Genomic DNA, 16883 nt, shown 5'->3' with positions numbered 1-16883 from the left:
AACCGAGTTGTATATAATTTGGAGATTTGTGGTACCTGTGAATTGTGATTTTCGAAATTAAGAACCTGAAGAAAAAAGTGGGTTTTTTATTTAAAAAAAAAAAAAAAACCGAATCATAAATTGGTATCATATCGAATAAAACTGGTATTGGAAAGTAGGTTTTTTCTTGGTACGGTTTCGGTTTTGGTTTCTACCCTTTGTCTTCGATACCATACCAATGCCGATACCATACCGCATTGACACCCTTAGCCTTGGGTATCTCTATTTTTAATTTCCCAACAAAATATTTGGGTGTGAAAATCTTGTTAAAAGAGAACCCCTTTGTCATCGATGATGGATAAAATAAAGGCTAGACTTTCGGGTTGGAAATAGAAAATGCTATAGATACCAGGAAGAGTGGAGTTGGTTCGATTTTAAATTACAGGGATGCTAGTTCATAACTTCTCAGTGCAATGGACGTGTGATGTGGAATTGACTAAAGCAGTCACTGTGAAATGAAAAACGGTTTGTAAACCAAAAGAGGAAGGAGGCTGGGAATAAGGAAGCTTCGTGACGTAAACATGGCTTTACTGGCAAATCAAACATGAAGATACAGCTATAAGTAGGTTCTTTAGAGCTAGATTCCTGACCAGTGAGGGTGGAATCAGAAGGGGGTATAAGAGCTCATCTGTTTGGCCTGGTGTGAGAAAGATGTGGGATTTTGTAACAAAGAACGAAAGATGGGTTGTTGGCAATGGTAAATTAATAAATTTTTGGAGCAACAGGTGGCTAGCTTCAAATTCCATTGAAGAATTGTCTGGATTGGAGGAAAATAGGTTTCAAAATTCCAAGCTTCGTGTAGGGAATATTATATCTGATTCCAAGTGGAAATTTCCTGAAGTGAACTCAATATTTTTTTAATCAAACTTTTGAGGCAGCTCAAGGGGTTAGTATCCCTCCGTATCAAATAAAGGATTACTGTGAGTGGAGTATAGAGCCCTTGGGGTGCTTTTCTATCAGATCAGCCTGGAATGGAATTAGGAAAAGAAATCCAAAGGTTCTATGGATAGCAATTATATGGAATCAGAACTTGATGCCTTGTTTTTCCGTTTTTGGATGGCGCTGGGTGAATGGGAAACTCCCAATTGATGAGGTGGTTTGAAGGAAAGGTGTTCTATTGGTTTCTAAATGTGACCTATGAGGTGAAGCTAGAGTCAATTGTGCACACGTTTCTAGAGGGTAATTTCTTTGTAGAAATATGGAATAGACTTACAAATTATTTTGGGGTGGTGTGGCAGGAAAAGAATTCTATTGCGATCTGATTTTATGGTAGCGGAAGAAGGGGCATGGGTTGGCTTTAAAGGAACCGTGGATGGTGGGTTTGGTGGCAATTGCGTCTTCTATATGGAGGGAGTGGAATGAAAGCCACCAGGAAGGAAGAAAAAGATTGGCTACAATGATAATGAAAGAAATTATAATGGGGATAGGACTATCGTGCACAAGTCTAAAGGCGACAATAAAAACAGCAGCAGATTATTGGCATGTAGTAGGCTGGATATCGGTGCTAGTCCACACCCTCTAGGGTCAATATTGGAGGTTTTTTGGTGTCAGCCTCCTGAACTTTGGATTAAATTAAATGTGGATGGGTGCTCTTTAGGGAACCCGGGAAGAGCGGGAGGAGGAGGAATTTTTCATGATCATGGAGAGTAGTGTTTACCTTTTAAGGTTTATTTGGACATTTGCCCCAGTTTCATTGCTGAAGTTTGGAGTATCATCAAAGGGATCCGATATGCGAAGGATAAGGGAGTGAACTCTTTATGGATAGAATCGGATTCGACAAAGGCTGTCACTCTATTTCGGCATAAGCGGATTCCATGGTTTGTCGTGCAGGGTCTTATGATCTTATCTCAAAGTTTGCTTTGTTTTGATTGAGTGGAAAACCACTCATTGTTTAAGGGAGGCAAGCCAACTACTTGGCAAAGGATGCAGAAAAATCAGCCATTTCAGCAGTGATGGTTGGTCTCCCCCCTCATAATAATGAGGAATTGGCAAGGGATGCCACTTCTAGACCTAGATTTCGATTCATAAGATAGCAATTGTGAGTCCCTGCCGATGGCAATGCCGTAGGTGACTCATTTCTTGTGGTTCAATTTTTTTTTTTTTCGGAGTTTCCCAGTTTTTATTTTATATATATATATATATATATATTTTCCTTCTTCTTTTTCTTAATAAAATCTGATCTTCTAGCCGAAAAAAAATCCTACTTCTATCCTAACACTGAAAACAAAAATTGACTCCACTCTATCATAACATAAAACTGAAGACAAATTCAGATATAAATGGACTCTCACCTTCTTACAGCTCTATTAACATGGGAAGAAAAATATTACAAAACAATCACTACTTAATCCTTCACGTAACTGCATCAGGTTTCTTACCTTTAGTTTCATCCCTGCTATGAGATGTCCATCTGGATCCATAGCTGAACCTGCAACTCCCACTGGTTCGACCTTCAGCAGCTCATCTCCTAAATAAATCATAGGTGTTGGAACTACTGTGGGCTGGATTCAATAGGGCTTATGATTGTGAGCCTGTCCCTACAATTTCCGGATATTTCAAAGCCATGTGTGAGGGGCATGGAACTAAATCTCAATCAAAGCTGACCGAAAACTCCGCATTGTCTTGGTTTTGGGCCTGGCTGAAATGAAATGCAGGGTTGAAACCAAGTGTCAACCTCAAAACAAGATCTGAATTATCTCGGTTTCGGCCTAACCGAAATCAGCCTCAAAACCGAGTTAAAACTCTGATCGCAGACCAGATCGATTGTAATTGAAATCTCCTCCGTTGGGTTGTGTTATGATCCTGATGTTGAAGAAGGTAGTCGCCTTCCCCAACTATGTTATACTTTATTTTACTTTGTTACGTAACTACTACTTTTTCACCCCTTTATTACCCTCTAACCTTTATTTAGTTTTACTTCCAAATCTGTCCCGCCTCAATAAATGGTAATTCCCTTTGCATCCCCTCTTCTTTGCTGACAAGTATCACTCTACTATCCTGGCTATTACTGGTTCTGCCATCATTCCCTTTGCTACCATTAATAAATTTAAAGTTTTGCCATCCTTTCAATTGTTAAACCATGTATTACTTGTGTGGTGAACTCAATAGGGTTTGTGGATAGGGTTCCACATCAGAATCATATATGGGCTTTAGAAGACACAAAGAAATTATAAATGGAAAATTGAACATAACCTAGAGAAAGAAGGCATCCTTATACAAAGATTGGCAAGACCTGTGACACCCAAGAATACGGCAAGGGACTAGACCCGCCTAGGAGATCGGTGAGATGTCCCCACCAAGAATATAGCAAGTACCAAGGGGTTTGGGAGATCGGTGAGGGTGTGAAACTTTAGTCTCACATCACCTAGGGGAGGTTGTTGGGCTACTCAATAACCTCTAGTTTCCTTAACATGGTACAACACGTTTTAAAGCCTTGAGGCCCATGGACAAAAAATGACAATATTGTGCCAAGGTTAATAGGGTCGGTGCCTTACAGACGATATCAGAGCGGACTTCGACAACGTGTGGGGCCACAGCGAGGACGCCTTGTCCAAAGAGGGAGGAAGAATGTGGCACCTAAGAATTCACCAAGGTATCGGGCCCGCCTGGGAGATCGGTGAGGGTGCGCAAAATTTAGTCTGACATCGCCTAGGAGGAGGCTTCTGGGATAATTAATAACTTCTAGTTTCCTTAACATGGTACAACGTGTTTTAAAGCCTCGAGACCTATGGGCCAAAGAGGACAATATTGTGCCAAGATTAATGGGGCTAGGGCGTAACAAGACCATTCAGGATGGACAGTGACATAGTTCAAGGACTTCCAAAAACATTCATAAGGTCTGATATAAGATAAGATCATAAGAAGCTTCAAAAGGATTCTGATCAAAAGGATATCATTCAATTATGCAGATAAATCAGAAGAAAAAAAGGATTATTTTAGTGAAAATAAGCCTTGGGTTGGGTTAGATATGTGTTGGGATTATTCTAGTCTCGATGTAGGCACCAAATTTTGACCCGGTCTTGCACCAAATTAGTTGATTTAAAAAAAAAATCTCAACCCTCACACTGAAAAAAAAGAAGGCCAAAAATAGATTAGAAAGTGGGACCCACTTTCAATCCCACGTGGGAGAGAGGAGGCCACCAAAAAAATGAAACAAAATAAAAGTAATGAAATGGAAAATAGGACCCACCCATTCTCATTCACTCACGTGAGAGAGAGATTTAAATTAAAAAAAGTAAAAAAAAGGGGTGAGTTTCACGTGGAGTGGGGATAAAATAATAAAAAGTAAAGGAAGGAAAACAAGGACAAGGGGTTTCTTTTTATCTCATAGAGGGGAAGGAGAAAGAAGGGAAGGAGGAAAATGCAGGGGAAGAGATGGTTAGAAGGGGACCACAAGAAGAAAGAGGAAAGAAGAAGGGTGAAGGCGGTTACAACAGTTCCCACTTATGGGAATCTTCTTAGGAGCTGGCTGTACCTTATAAAGGAGAGATTGTTCTCAAGGACCTTTTCTTCTCTTCTTCTTCTTTTTCTTTTCTTTTCTTTCCTTTTTTTTTTTTTTTTGAGAGGCCTGTTCTTCTTCCTAAGGAAAAAGTGAGGGAGTGATTTAGGGATGAGCAGGGTCTTCCTGAATCGGAATTTTTTTTTTTCCTTCCCTGTTTTGCGAGTTACAGTAGTTTCAGTGAGGGAGTTTCATTTCTTGATTGGAAGATACAAGGCTGAAGCACTACAGTTCAGGGTGCAAGAGAAGCTCGTCCAAGCTGAAATTGAGGATATCTGCTTGTGAGCTGATCGAAAAACACACAAAGATTGATGGACCCCTGTCTTTAGTTCATCTGGATTCCTCCGTTGCAGAGGTTCTTGGCTGTTGCAGGTAAAATCCCATTCCCTTCTATTTCCATTAACATTAGTTTGAATTCCAGATTTAACATTGGTAATAGAAGGTCTTATTAGGAATCCTCTTTGGTGACTGATTTGTGGTAGAACCCCCATCCCCATGTAGTTTTCTTAATCCCTGTCAAGCACATCATACGATTCTTGTCATGGTCTAGTGTTCTCTTTTTTAAATGAGGCTGAATTCCAAGATTGGTTCGTGACATTTTCTCTAAAAAATGATTTCTAGCACATTCAATCGTAATGATCATGGCATGGCAAGTCTTTACAGTTAAGGCTTTTTCTTTATTTTTATTCCCCTAGTTTTTAGTTCTGTGTGAATGAAACATATGAAGAAACTAATAAATAAAAATAGAAATAAAGAAATTTGGAGAGACTATCAGAACCATCCATTGTTACATTCATTGCTTTAGAGGGAAAGCTGGGAAGATAGTTAGGTAAAGAGTCTTTCTGTGATCTGAAAATCCTACAGATATACTAACAATACTTGAGCACCCACCACAAGCTAAGCCAAACAGCAGTGGGCATCAATTTGTCTCTCAACCATAAACGTATAGATGCTAGATTTTCCCCTTCCCTTCGTGAAGAAACATGAACAACCAAGCAGATATAATCCTTTGTTTGACTTGTTATTTTTCAAGAATATGGGGTTGGGAAAGCTATTCATCAATGTCAAAAATGCCCTCCATACAAGAGCTGATCTTTAACTTTTCTTCTATCACTGTTGCTTCTAAATCAATTACACGTGTTACAAAGATTTGAGGACTATAAACTAGAAGGGCGAGGGTTGAGCATGCTAGCAGGTTACCCAGGGATAAGGTATACTAGCGCAAGATAAAACAACCATCAACCCAAATCCTTAGGTGACCACAGCGACCAAATGCCCCTTCCTTCTCCGGCTGCCCCTACTGCCGGTAACCCCCTCTTTACCTCCGATATTCTTTGCCCTCTCTCCGATGACAACCTAACTTCCTCCTCTCCTTCGGTTCTCTCTTCCCAGCCCCTCCTCTGATATTACCTTCCTTGAGAACCGTTCCTGGGTTTCGGTTGTCTCCAGCTCTCCCCCCTCCAACCCTGCTCCCCCTTCCTCCATCCACCCACCACCGGCCATACCCTCTATTACCGTCCTCCGGCTACCCTGAACTCCTCTCCCATTGGACTATGCCCGCCTGGCTTTCTGGACTCAGATATTTCTAAATGGAAGAATTGTGTTGTTGGGACCTTCCTAGGAAGTCGTCCCCCCTTCTCCATTGTCAAGACTTCACTTCCGAAACAATGGAAACCAGTTTGCTCCTTGTCCATGTATATGCTTGACAATGGGACCTTTATTTTTAACTTTGACGCTGACTCTAATGCAGTGGCCATTGATGGAGGTCCATCGTACGATGGGAAGAAGCCGATCTTCCTTCGGCAATGGGATGTGCTTACCTCTTTCAACAGAACCGAACCCACCTCTATCCCATTATGGGTGGCCCACCCTAACCTCCCCCTCCACTTCTGATGTATCAATGGGATCCGTTTAGTAGGTTCCCTCATCGGCAAACCACTGTACTCAGACAAGCAAACCAAAGTGATGGATAGACTATCGTTCGTGAGAATCTTTTGAAGTTCAAGCCGATCAAATTCTCCCAAACTCCATCTCCATTTGGGACGCTAATGGGCATACATTCACTCAGGAAGTCCGATATGACTGGGTTCCCCCTTCTTGCTCGTTCTACAAGTGCTTCGGGCACAAAACATCTCTTTGTGAAAAGCATCCCGCTGTGCAAGTCGCCTCTGATGTTCGAGCGAACACCACCAAAAGTTCGTTGATCAGCGATCTCTCTCAGGACGTTACCTTCAAGCTTCACACCTAAAAAAAAAAAAAGAAGAAAAAAAGAAACTAGATTCCCCTCTGTTGGATTCTGATCTGACAACCCTTCCAGCGAAAGAAGTCACGGCTGCGACCTCTGGTCCTTCGTTGAACACTTTATCCGCTGGTCTCAACCCCTTCTCGATTCTTGAGAGGGCAGACCTTGATTTGGCTTTTGATGGCGACCTCTCAGCCCTGCATGCTCCTGCAAATCCCTCGGTTCTTTCATTTTCGGAACCTTCCCCTCCTCTTATCCAGGCTGGTTCTGCTCCAACCTTCGATCCCCTTCCCCTTACCCAAACCTTGCTGCCGCCTCTACTGCCGAGCCCTTCTGTCGCTGATCCCTGCGAGATAAACCAACTCTTGAACCCAATCCCTTATTCCACGTCCTTCACTCCCTCTGATTCCAAACTTGTAAACCAAACCGCCTCTGTACCACCGTTTATTCCTCTGAACCAATTACTTCCGGTTCATTTACTTAATCAATTCTCCAAATACCCGGTGGAACATCCCCTTTACCTAGGAAGTTTATATAACCAGACCCATCCTTCTAAAAGCCTTGCCCCACCCATCTCTAAACCTGACCCGCCAATCTCCTTTCCTTTTAACCCAACTCCCCTTTCTCCTTCACCCATCGCTGAAACTCTTGGTTTTGCTGTTGGTCACGACATTGCCCCGGCCCTGTCTCACCCTTCAACTGCAAGTGCCTCCACAGTCTCTGCTGCCGCTGCTAGCTCTACCACTTGCCTGCTCCCTCACATCCAACCGAGGTTGACAGGCACCTGTTCTCCCTCCACAGCCACTGCCACCCAAGTCTCTGCTGCCACCCATGACTCTGCTGCCATCCAAGTCTCTGCTGCTGCCCATGACTCTGCTACTGCCCAAGTCTCCGCCGCCGATGCTGCCCATCTCTCCACTGCTAGCCATGTCTCCAATAATTTTGGAAGCCTCCCTGCTGCTACTCTGATCGTGGGTGGTTCCTCTGATCCCCTTTGGCCTCGGAAGGCCCCATGACCCTATCCTTCAACACGCAAGCTTGCTCCTCTCCTCGGTTGGCCTTGGAAGGCCCTTCCTCTATCTGCGACAGGCCTTCGGAATTCTCTATTCCGTTGGCTCACATTGGACAAGTTGCTGTCTCCGCTTTGCTGCTACACTCGGTCTCATCCTCTTGGAAGAATCAAGCCCCCCTCCCCGCTCCTTAGGGCCACAACTTGGAAATACATGCTCTCGACAGAGCCCCCCAGGAAAGCTTCATCAACAATTCAGTACCGATCAGACCAAAACCTGCTCAGAAGGAATTCCCTGTGACCTGGATGCTACTGCCCTGTTTTGTACTTCTCAAACAGTGTTGGCTAGCCCTATGGCTTTGGCTCCTTCAGTAAGCCAATCCACCTCCTCCCACAAAACCAGCCATCAGCCTAACCCCATCCACAAAACCTCCAGCCTGACCTCCACCCTCAACACTACCCAAAAAAAGAATACCAAAAAAACCTCCATATCTTCAGCCAAAACCACTTCTAACACCTCTGCTTCCCTTGTTATTGGATACAGCCGTCGGCCCCATTCCTCCACTGGCCCCATCATCCCAAAGACCCCCCAAAGCTTGTCCAAGCGATTGTTGCCCACCTCCCCTAGTTCTAAATGATACCTTGGACCATTTGGAACATCCGAGGTCTTAACTCCTCAGCTAAACAAGCCGAAATCAGATCCCGTTTGTGCTCCTCGAAGTCCAATCTCTGTTGTCTTCTAGAAACCTGTGTCTTAGAGGCCAATGCCTCTAGGATTGCCTCTTCGATTGCCCGCTCCTAGTCCTTCCATTCCAATTGTCTCCACAGTCCAAACGATAGGGTTTGGATCCTCTGGGACCCTTTATTCTTATCCATCTCTTGCCTTTTCTCCTCTGCCCAAGTCACCCATATCTCCATCTCTCACAAATCTGGCCCCTTCATCTGCTTCCTCTCCATTGTCTATACTCATAATAGAGCTTCCCTCAGGCTCCCCCTATGGTCTGACCTAACTTCCCTTGCCCCTTCTGTGGGTTCTAGGCCCTGGGGTATTGTAGGAGATTTCAATGTTATCCGGTACAGTCATGAAAAACACGGGGGAAACCCCATTGATTCGCATGTTGTTGATTCTTTCAATGACTGCATTGATGATCTCAACATCACTGACCTCAGATGGTCGGATGTCAAACTCACTTGACATAACAGAAGAGCTAGCATTAATAGAGTGGCTTGTAAGCTTGACAGGACCCTAGTTAATGAAGCATGGTTAGATGCTTTCCCCTCTTCTTATACCTACTTTGGTCTTCCCGGGATCTCTGACCATAGCCCCATCTCTATCCATGTCCTTCCCTTTGGATCCTTTGGTCCTAAACCTTTCAAATTCTTTGACATGTAGACCTCCCACCCTGATTTCCAACTTCTGGTCCAATGTGCCTGGAATATCCCCACCCCCCGTTCTTTATCCCCCCTCTTTGCTTTTGCCAAGAAGCTTAAGAATGTCAAATTCACCTTAAAGCTTTGGAACTCCTCCACCTTTGTAAATATCTCTTCCCAGGTTTCTGTGGACTGGGAAATCCTCCTCTCCATCCAATCCAAGCTTCAGCTTGATCTCCTCAACCCCATCCTGGCTGAGGAAGAAAAGGTTGCTTCATCCAACCTCACCTTGCTCCTAGATCAGGAGGAGAGTGTCCTTCACCAGAAATCCCGTGTCAAATGGCTTGATCTAGGTGACTCCAACTCGGCCTATTTCCATCGCTCTCTCAAAGTGAGGAACAATGCCAACACCATCCCTAAACTCATTTCCCCCTCAGGGACTGAGCTCTTCTCCCCCGATCTCACCAAGTCTGAGGCAGTCTCTCACTTCCAAAGCCTTTTCAACCCCCCTCCTTCCCTTCCCCCTCCATCCCTTCCAACCTCATCAACAAGTTTGTCCCTAATGATCTCCTTCCCTTTCTCTAGTCCATTCCCAGTGAGGAAGAAATTCTCTCAGCCATTCTCTCCCATAAGGTTAACAAGGCCCCCGGCCCTGATGGCTTTAGTATGGGCTTCTTCTCGGCCTGTTGGAATATCATTCATAATGATCTCATCTTGGCGGTGCGTAGTTTCTTCTACAACCCTAACCAGATTGGAGGGATCAATCACACCTCCCTTTGTGTCATCCCCAAAAAGGAGGGTGCGGCTTCTATGAATGATTTTCGGCCCATTTCTCTCTGCAACCTCCTCTACAAATTCATTGCTAAAATCCTGGCCAATAGGATCCAAAAAGTCATTGACTCCCTTGTTAGCCCAAACCAATCCGCCTTCATTGCTGACAGAAGCATCTCAGATAATATTATTCTCTGTCATGAGATTGTCCGTGGCTTTGATCGCAAGTCTCACTCTCCAGCTGCTCTTATTAAGATTGACATTCACAAAGCGTTTGACACAATTAGTTGGGGCTTTGTCTCCAATGTTCTGCTCCAAATGTCTTTACCGGTCTCATTTGCTCACTGGATCCACTCTTATATATCTTCCCCTCGCTTCTCAGTCCTTGTGAATGGTAACCCGGCTGGATATTTCCCCTCGGGGCGTGGAATCCGTCAAGGATGCCCTCTCTCTCCTCTTCTCTTCTCCATATCCTTGGAAATCCTTTCCCGTTCCATTCAATCTGCCACTGACCTCCATCTTATTACTCCCATTCCCAAGTGTTAATCCATCCTTTCGCATTTGGCTTTTACGGACGATATTTTGATCTTCTCCAAGGCTGATCCCCTATCCATCACCAATATCATATCCATCCTTCATTCCTTTGACTCCCTTTCGGGGCTCAAAATCAATCTCCTCAAATCTAATATCTTTCTCTCGGGTGTCTCTCCTGAGACTCAAGCCTATTTTTCTGATATTTCTGGTATCCCGTTGGGATCCTTGCCTGTTAGATATTTGGGCCTCCCGCTCATTACCAGCAGGCTTTCCTCTCATCATTGTGCCCCTCTCCTTGACCGTCTTAGGAAAAAGCTCCAGCTTTGGAAGGGGAAACATCTGTCTTTTGTTGGCCAATTAACCTTGATCAAATCGGTCCTCCAATCCTTGTATCTATATTGGTCCGGTGCTTTTGTCCTCCCTTCCTCTGTCATCAAGTCTTTTGAGAGCCTTCTCTACTCTTTCTTCTGGAAAGGCTCGGATTCTTCCAAATTCCTCAGGCCTCTCAATTGGAAAAAGTTTTGCCTCCCAAAATCTGGAGGGTTAGGAATTATAAGAATTAAAGATGCCAATTCTGTGGGTGTCCTCAAACTCATCTGGAAGATTGCCTCCAAACAGAAAAGCATTTGGGTTGACTGGATTCTCTATGGCTTACTCAAGTATAACTCTCTCTGGACTGCTCCTTCCAATCCTGATGCCTCTTGGATTTGGAGAAAGATCCTTCAGCATAGATCCCTGGCTCTTACTGCCATTTCCTATTCCATTGGGAATGGTCAACCTACCTATCTGTGGAAGGACCCTTGGCATCCTTCAGGCATTCTTGCCCTTCTGGTTTCTCCCAGAGTCATATACTCCTCCAGCCGTCATGCAAAGGCTATGGTCTCCTCGATTCTTTCTCCCTGGGGCTGGTTGCCTCCATCCTCCCCCCTCCTTTATTAGATCTCTGGTCCTCCCTCCCTCTAGGCACAGAGGCAGAGAAGACCATTGCATTTGGCTCCCCTTGTCTAATGGGTTATTCTCTTCTGCCTTTGCTTGGTCTTTTATCTGTTCCCCATCTCCGTCGGTTCCCTGGTATAAACTGGTCTAGTTTAAAGGTTATATCCCCCGCCATAGTTTCACTCTTTGGCGCTGCCTATCCAGTTGTCTTCCAACCCAATCCTTCCTCATCCACCGCAACATCCCCACTAATCCTTCCTGCTGCCTATGTCCCTCGGGCATAGAGGATACCCCTCATCTCTTCTTCTCCTGTCCCCTTTCTTGCCAAGTCTGAAAAACCGCCCTTTCCAAATGTTGGCCTGCTAGAAGACCCATTCTTCCTTTTGACAAAGAATGTGTCTGGGTTGATATGTCCTTCTCTGGATCGACCATTTGTGATACTATTTGTAAATTGGCCTTTTGTGCTACCATTAACCACCTCTGGATGGAGCGCAACATCCGAAGATGGACTGCCAAATCCCGATCCCTAGATAAGATTTGGAAAGCTATCTCCTTTGATGTTGCTTCCAAAGCCCAGACTCTCCTTGCTAGACACAACCGGCCCATCCCTATATACCCTAGAAACTCCCACATCATTTCTTCTTGGAACCTTTAAGAGACCCTCACCCACCACCCCTCCTCCCCAAACCCCTCACCCACCTTCCCCTCACCACCCTCACCCCCAGCACCCCCAGCCCCCCTAATTGCTTGTGGCTAGCCCCCCTTCCCTCCATATTGGTCCGTGATGGTTTTGGTTTTAATTTTGTTTTAGTTTGCTCCCTTTGGGTTGGCTTCTCCTTGTTGGCTTAAGCCTCCCTCCCCCCTCTTTTCCCCTTATATATTCTTCCTCTTTTGATAATAAATTATTGATTCATCCAAAAAAGAAAAAAGGTATACTAGCGTTTGTTGACCATTGGATTTTGTCAATTTGATTGGATTAACATTTATTATTCTAATCGTAAGTATTTAAAGGAGAGAGAAATACTCAGCTTACATAGTACAACTTTCTTGGGAAATTGTACTGTCTTCTCCTCCATCCCTGTTGTGTCACTATCCTTTGTTGCAGAGTTCACGGTTTCACAAGTTTCATCTTTAGCAACGGTAGGGAAAGCTTTCTACAAATGAACAGTAAACTACTCTTTACGCCTCTTTGATGTGCGCTTGTAGACTAGAATACCCACCACTACCGCAAGCAACATCGTTCCTAATCGGACCATTGTCGAAAGCATGGTCGCCCATAATCCCGTCGTTAGACCAGCGTTACTTCTATTACTTTAATATTCCTCCATTGAACTATGATCAATTGGGGAGAAAAGGGAACACAACATCACACCTACTTGCAATTAGCGGTGTGCTTTGTGGAACCATTGCAACATCCCGGAGTCTAACACACCACATTTGAGAAAGAGAGAAAATGGGGATTCCTTTTTCCAATCCTAGATATTGGTTTGTGGAGGAGGACAAGTCACTAAAATGCACTTATTGTTAAAATAATATCCGTTGATTGGTCCCAGGAGAGCCTAGAGACATAGAAACATCCTTCAGTCCGGAACTTGATGGGTCCGATTGGAATGTGGAATTGGACTACTCATTATAATCTACATGGGGAGTGGCAGGCTCGCTCCTACGGCGATGCGCATTGTATCTCCCACCCCTGGCGCCGACCACTTATTCACCAACAATGAATGGTCTAAATTTACGAAACTCTGATACGTTATGCACCCCTCATTTCGATTCCTAATGGAATAGGAGATGGTGGAACCCTCCGCCATGAATAAGCAACCAATAGAGAAGAGCTTGCTCATAGGCCATCGCCTCCAATGTTGCACTTATGCAGGTGTGAACGAGGTGATAAATAATTAAGAGGTTGAGGAAGAATATGGTGTTGCTGCTGGTGACGTTGAAGGGGAGGCTTTTGTTGAGATGGATTACTTAGTCGTTGAGACCAGTGTGGTGATCCGCATTGTATCTCCCACCCCTGGCGCCGACCACTTATTCGCCAACAACGAATGGTCTAAATTCACGAAACTCCGATACATTATGCACCCCTCATTTCGATTCCTAATGGAATAGGAGATGGTGGAACCCTCCACCATGAATAAGAAACTAATAGAGAAGAGCTTGCTCACAGGCCATCGCCTCCGATGTCGCGCTTATGTAGGTGTGAACAAGGTGATAAATAATTAAGAGGTTGAGGAAGAATATGGTGTTGCTGCTGGTGACGTCGAAGGTGAGGCTTCTGTTAAGATGGATTACTTAGTTGTTGAGACAGGTGGTGATGCAAGTATCACCGGCAAAGCTGGCTGGGCATATGATGAACTGTTGGATAGACGGATTCAATGGGATAAGTGGAGCTAAGGGCATCAAACCAAAGTGTGCCAGCGATTGGGTAAAAATTGATGTGTTGCCATAGACAAGTGCCGTGCGACCTCGGATCACCCGATGCAAAGTGATAGCAGCGCCACCATGAGTAGTAGCAGCAGAAAGGAAGACATTTTTCTTCTCTAGTGGAATAGCAGACGATTTTACAATGAACAAAGGGACAGGTAGAGAAAAAAAAATAAAACTTACCTGTCAAATAAGTGTTCTGTATAGTATATCTATTATTTTTACACCATTTACTTTGGACATATTACGTAAATTGCCATTTTTCATCCAACAGCAGATATTGCACCTTTATTCTCTAATGACCAGTTGATGCTAGCATGCGTTATTCCTAGGTAACCCGCAAGCATGCCCAGCCTTTTCCCAAACCAGAATCATTGAATGAACATGTAAGCAATATTAATGCTTCGTATGCAATTCCCTACATGGAAGGTTTGGTCAAAATCATCTCCAAAAGTCACCCAACAAGGGCATTTTGGGTTATATTAACAAGGGCATTTCGGACTGAATATGGCTTATTAATGTTATTGCAGGACATGGACATTAGGACTGAATATGGCACCCAGTTAGGACTATTTTTTAAATCAAAGCTTATATCCCATTGTTGATAAGCATGTCATTTTTTTTTGGAAGAGTGGTTTTGTTGTGGCTAACATAGCTTTATCATTCTTTTATTTCTCTCTGTTCAAATGCTAAAAAACCTTTGGTAATCCTAACCCTATGCTTATGTTTCATTCATGTGGGATTGATCATATTTGATTTAGGCTTGTTTGGGTTATTTTTTCAGTTTATTCCAACTATATATTGAGTCCACTTGGTTTTATTTTGGCATTGATTTAGCTTGACATATCCAATCCTTCAAGAATCACTATGAAGAGTCACTAATGGACTGAATCACTTTGCAACCACACCACATGTTCCAACTATCTTAATAAACCCAAATATGTTAGAATTTTCTCCATCCTTGAAATAGTTCTCTCTATGTAACTTGTTGCTTTATTGGTAATTCCTAGTGTGTTCTCATACTTTATTCGCTCTTTAATTTCAGCACATTTTTTAGCTTAGGCCAAAGAAAAATTTTCAGATTTAAGCTTCATTTTTTTGGATATTTATTTCCACTTTTCTTTGCTTTCACCCTTTAAAAAATGTGTTGAATTCAAATCCCTTTTGAAAAAAATAAATAAATAAAACCTTTTTTTTTTTTCTCTATGCCACTTAGCCATGGGCCTTGGCCATCAATTGTCAAGAGCTTGTGCATGTGTGGCTACATTAGACCCTAGGCTTCCCTCCCAAAAAATGAATTTTATTTCAACTGCAAGTCCTCGGGCTAAGACCATCATCTTTCATCGGTTTCCACTTCCTTCCAACCAAAATCATCATCTTTCAAATCATTTTGAAATCTCATGGAATTTCTTCTTTTTTAACATTGTCAGCCCATTTAGGTCAAATATTGAGTCCACATCATTTGTCCAAATTTATTTCAAACGTGTCAAAATATTTTTTCCCCTTGGGGTCTAGTCCATTCAAGACTAGATTCTTTTCCCTAGGTCCCTACATCCCTATTTACATAAAAAATAATAGTTCAACACTTTATTTTAATTTTTCTAACCCTTTTCCGTTCTTTTATTTTATTTATTTTCATTATTTTTTATTTATTTGGCTCAAACCTCGGGCAAGCAAAGAGATACTCCGACCCCTAAGGTGTAGTCTAGGGTGCGATAGTAGGATGGGCATGGCCGGCCCACAACACTGGCTCGTAGCATAGGACCATTAGATCCATCTTATCCCTAAAATGATAGGAGGGCTAGCTCGTCATCTAGCCCAATTCTAATATCATGGTCCTTTGTTGCCTTATCTTTCTTTTTTTTTTATTCTATACCTCTCCTTTAAAAGGATTCTTCATTTATGTATGCATTTCTATATGTCTTTCAACTATATTTCCTTTTTATCATATTGCAAACCTATGTTTATATGTACATAAATACACACTCGTTCAGAGTCTAGAAACTTGGTTAGGTGAAACATTTGGACCCGACCTAGACTAGGCTTCCACTTATGGACTTAGTATTGATTTGGTAAGCAAGGTTTACATAGGTCTAGATAGAAGGAGACCGACCTTCGAGTAAGGCAAGGCGAGTGCCTAATACCTTTCTACCTCATAATTTGACACTTGTCCGGAGTCTTGGACAAAGAGCATGCCCTTATCCGGCAACGAGTCACAGTCTTTTCTGTCCCTCAAAAGAAAATTCAATTTTTGGGTCCTAGGTGGCGTCTCCCTTTTTGGTTTTGATGTGTGCTTTTGCAACATTAGAGAGCACGACATGGCCCGACAATATTTTGGCACGCATGACCATGCGTGTCCCATTGAGACATTTCGACCATGGTCTCTACACTCGGTTATCTTTTTCTTATGGTTGTTAAGCCTCATGATTGTAGCTTTTCTATTTGGTGGGAAAATGTAAGAACTCTTAAAGCCAATTACAGGTTTCTAGGAGAACTGAAGAAGTGATAAGGTGGGAGGAAGACTTTATTCTTATCCTGATGCAGCAACACTCTGATGGATCGACCCAAGCCTGCTCCAGAACTCGGACCGAGACCCAGATCCAATTTGGGTCCCAAGTCACTAATTTGGATTCCAAGTTTAATAGAATATTTAGGATTTTATTTGATTTGAGAATATTTGTTCCCTATTTGAGTCCTTAGTTTTCTTTATTTTGTTAGCTTAGCTGTAGGAGATTTTATTTCTATCTTAGTTTTTGATTTTTAATTAAAAGGTTTTTAATTTTATTTTATTATATATTGGACATGTAATTCATGGGAAGAACAGTTGATTAATGAAGAATGATTTGAGTAGTGCATGCGTGGCTGCCTCTCCCCCCCCCCCTGTCCCCTTCTTCTCTTTCTCCCCTCCTCCTCTGCAAGAATCCCCTTCCCCCTTCTGCTGTGGGATAACTCCCCCCTGCCCCCTTCTTCTCTTTCTTCCTCCTTTCCTTTCCTTCTTCACGGTTCTGTTTCCTTTCCCTGTTTCTGGGCAGTAGCAGTAGCCCTGATCATTGAAG

The 16883-nt window shown here is 43.2% G+C and overlaps 1 protein-coding gene across 3 annotated transcripts in view; it reads right to left on the bottom strand.

Annotated features, from left to right (window-relative positions):
* LOC122059880 (U11/U12 small nuclear ribonucleoprotein 65 kDa protein) overlaps nucleotides 1-16883 on the bottom strand; it is a 57174-nt gene that overhangs the window by 4941 nt on the left and 35350 nt on the right. The window lies entirely within an intron of this gene.

The sequence above is a fragment of the Macadamia integrifolia genome, chromosome 13, assembly GCF_013358625.1.
Source record: "Macadamia integrifolia cultivar HAES 741 chromosome 13, SCU_Mint_v3, whole genome shotgun sequence".
NCBI lineage: Eukaryota > Viridiplantae > Streptophyta > Magnoliopsida > Proteales > Proteaceae > Macadamia > Macadamia integrifolia.
Note: the sequence above shows the minus strand (reverse complement) of the source record. Positions and strands in the feature narration are given on the sequence as shown.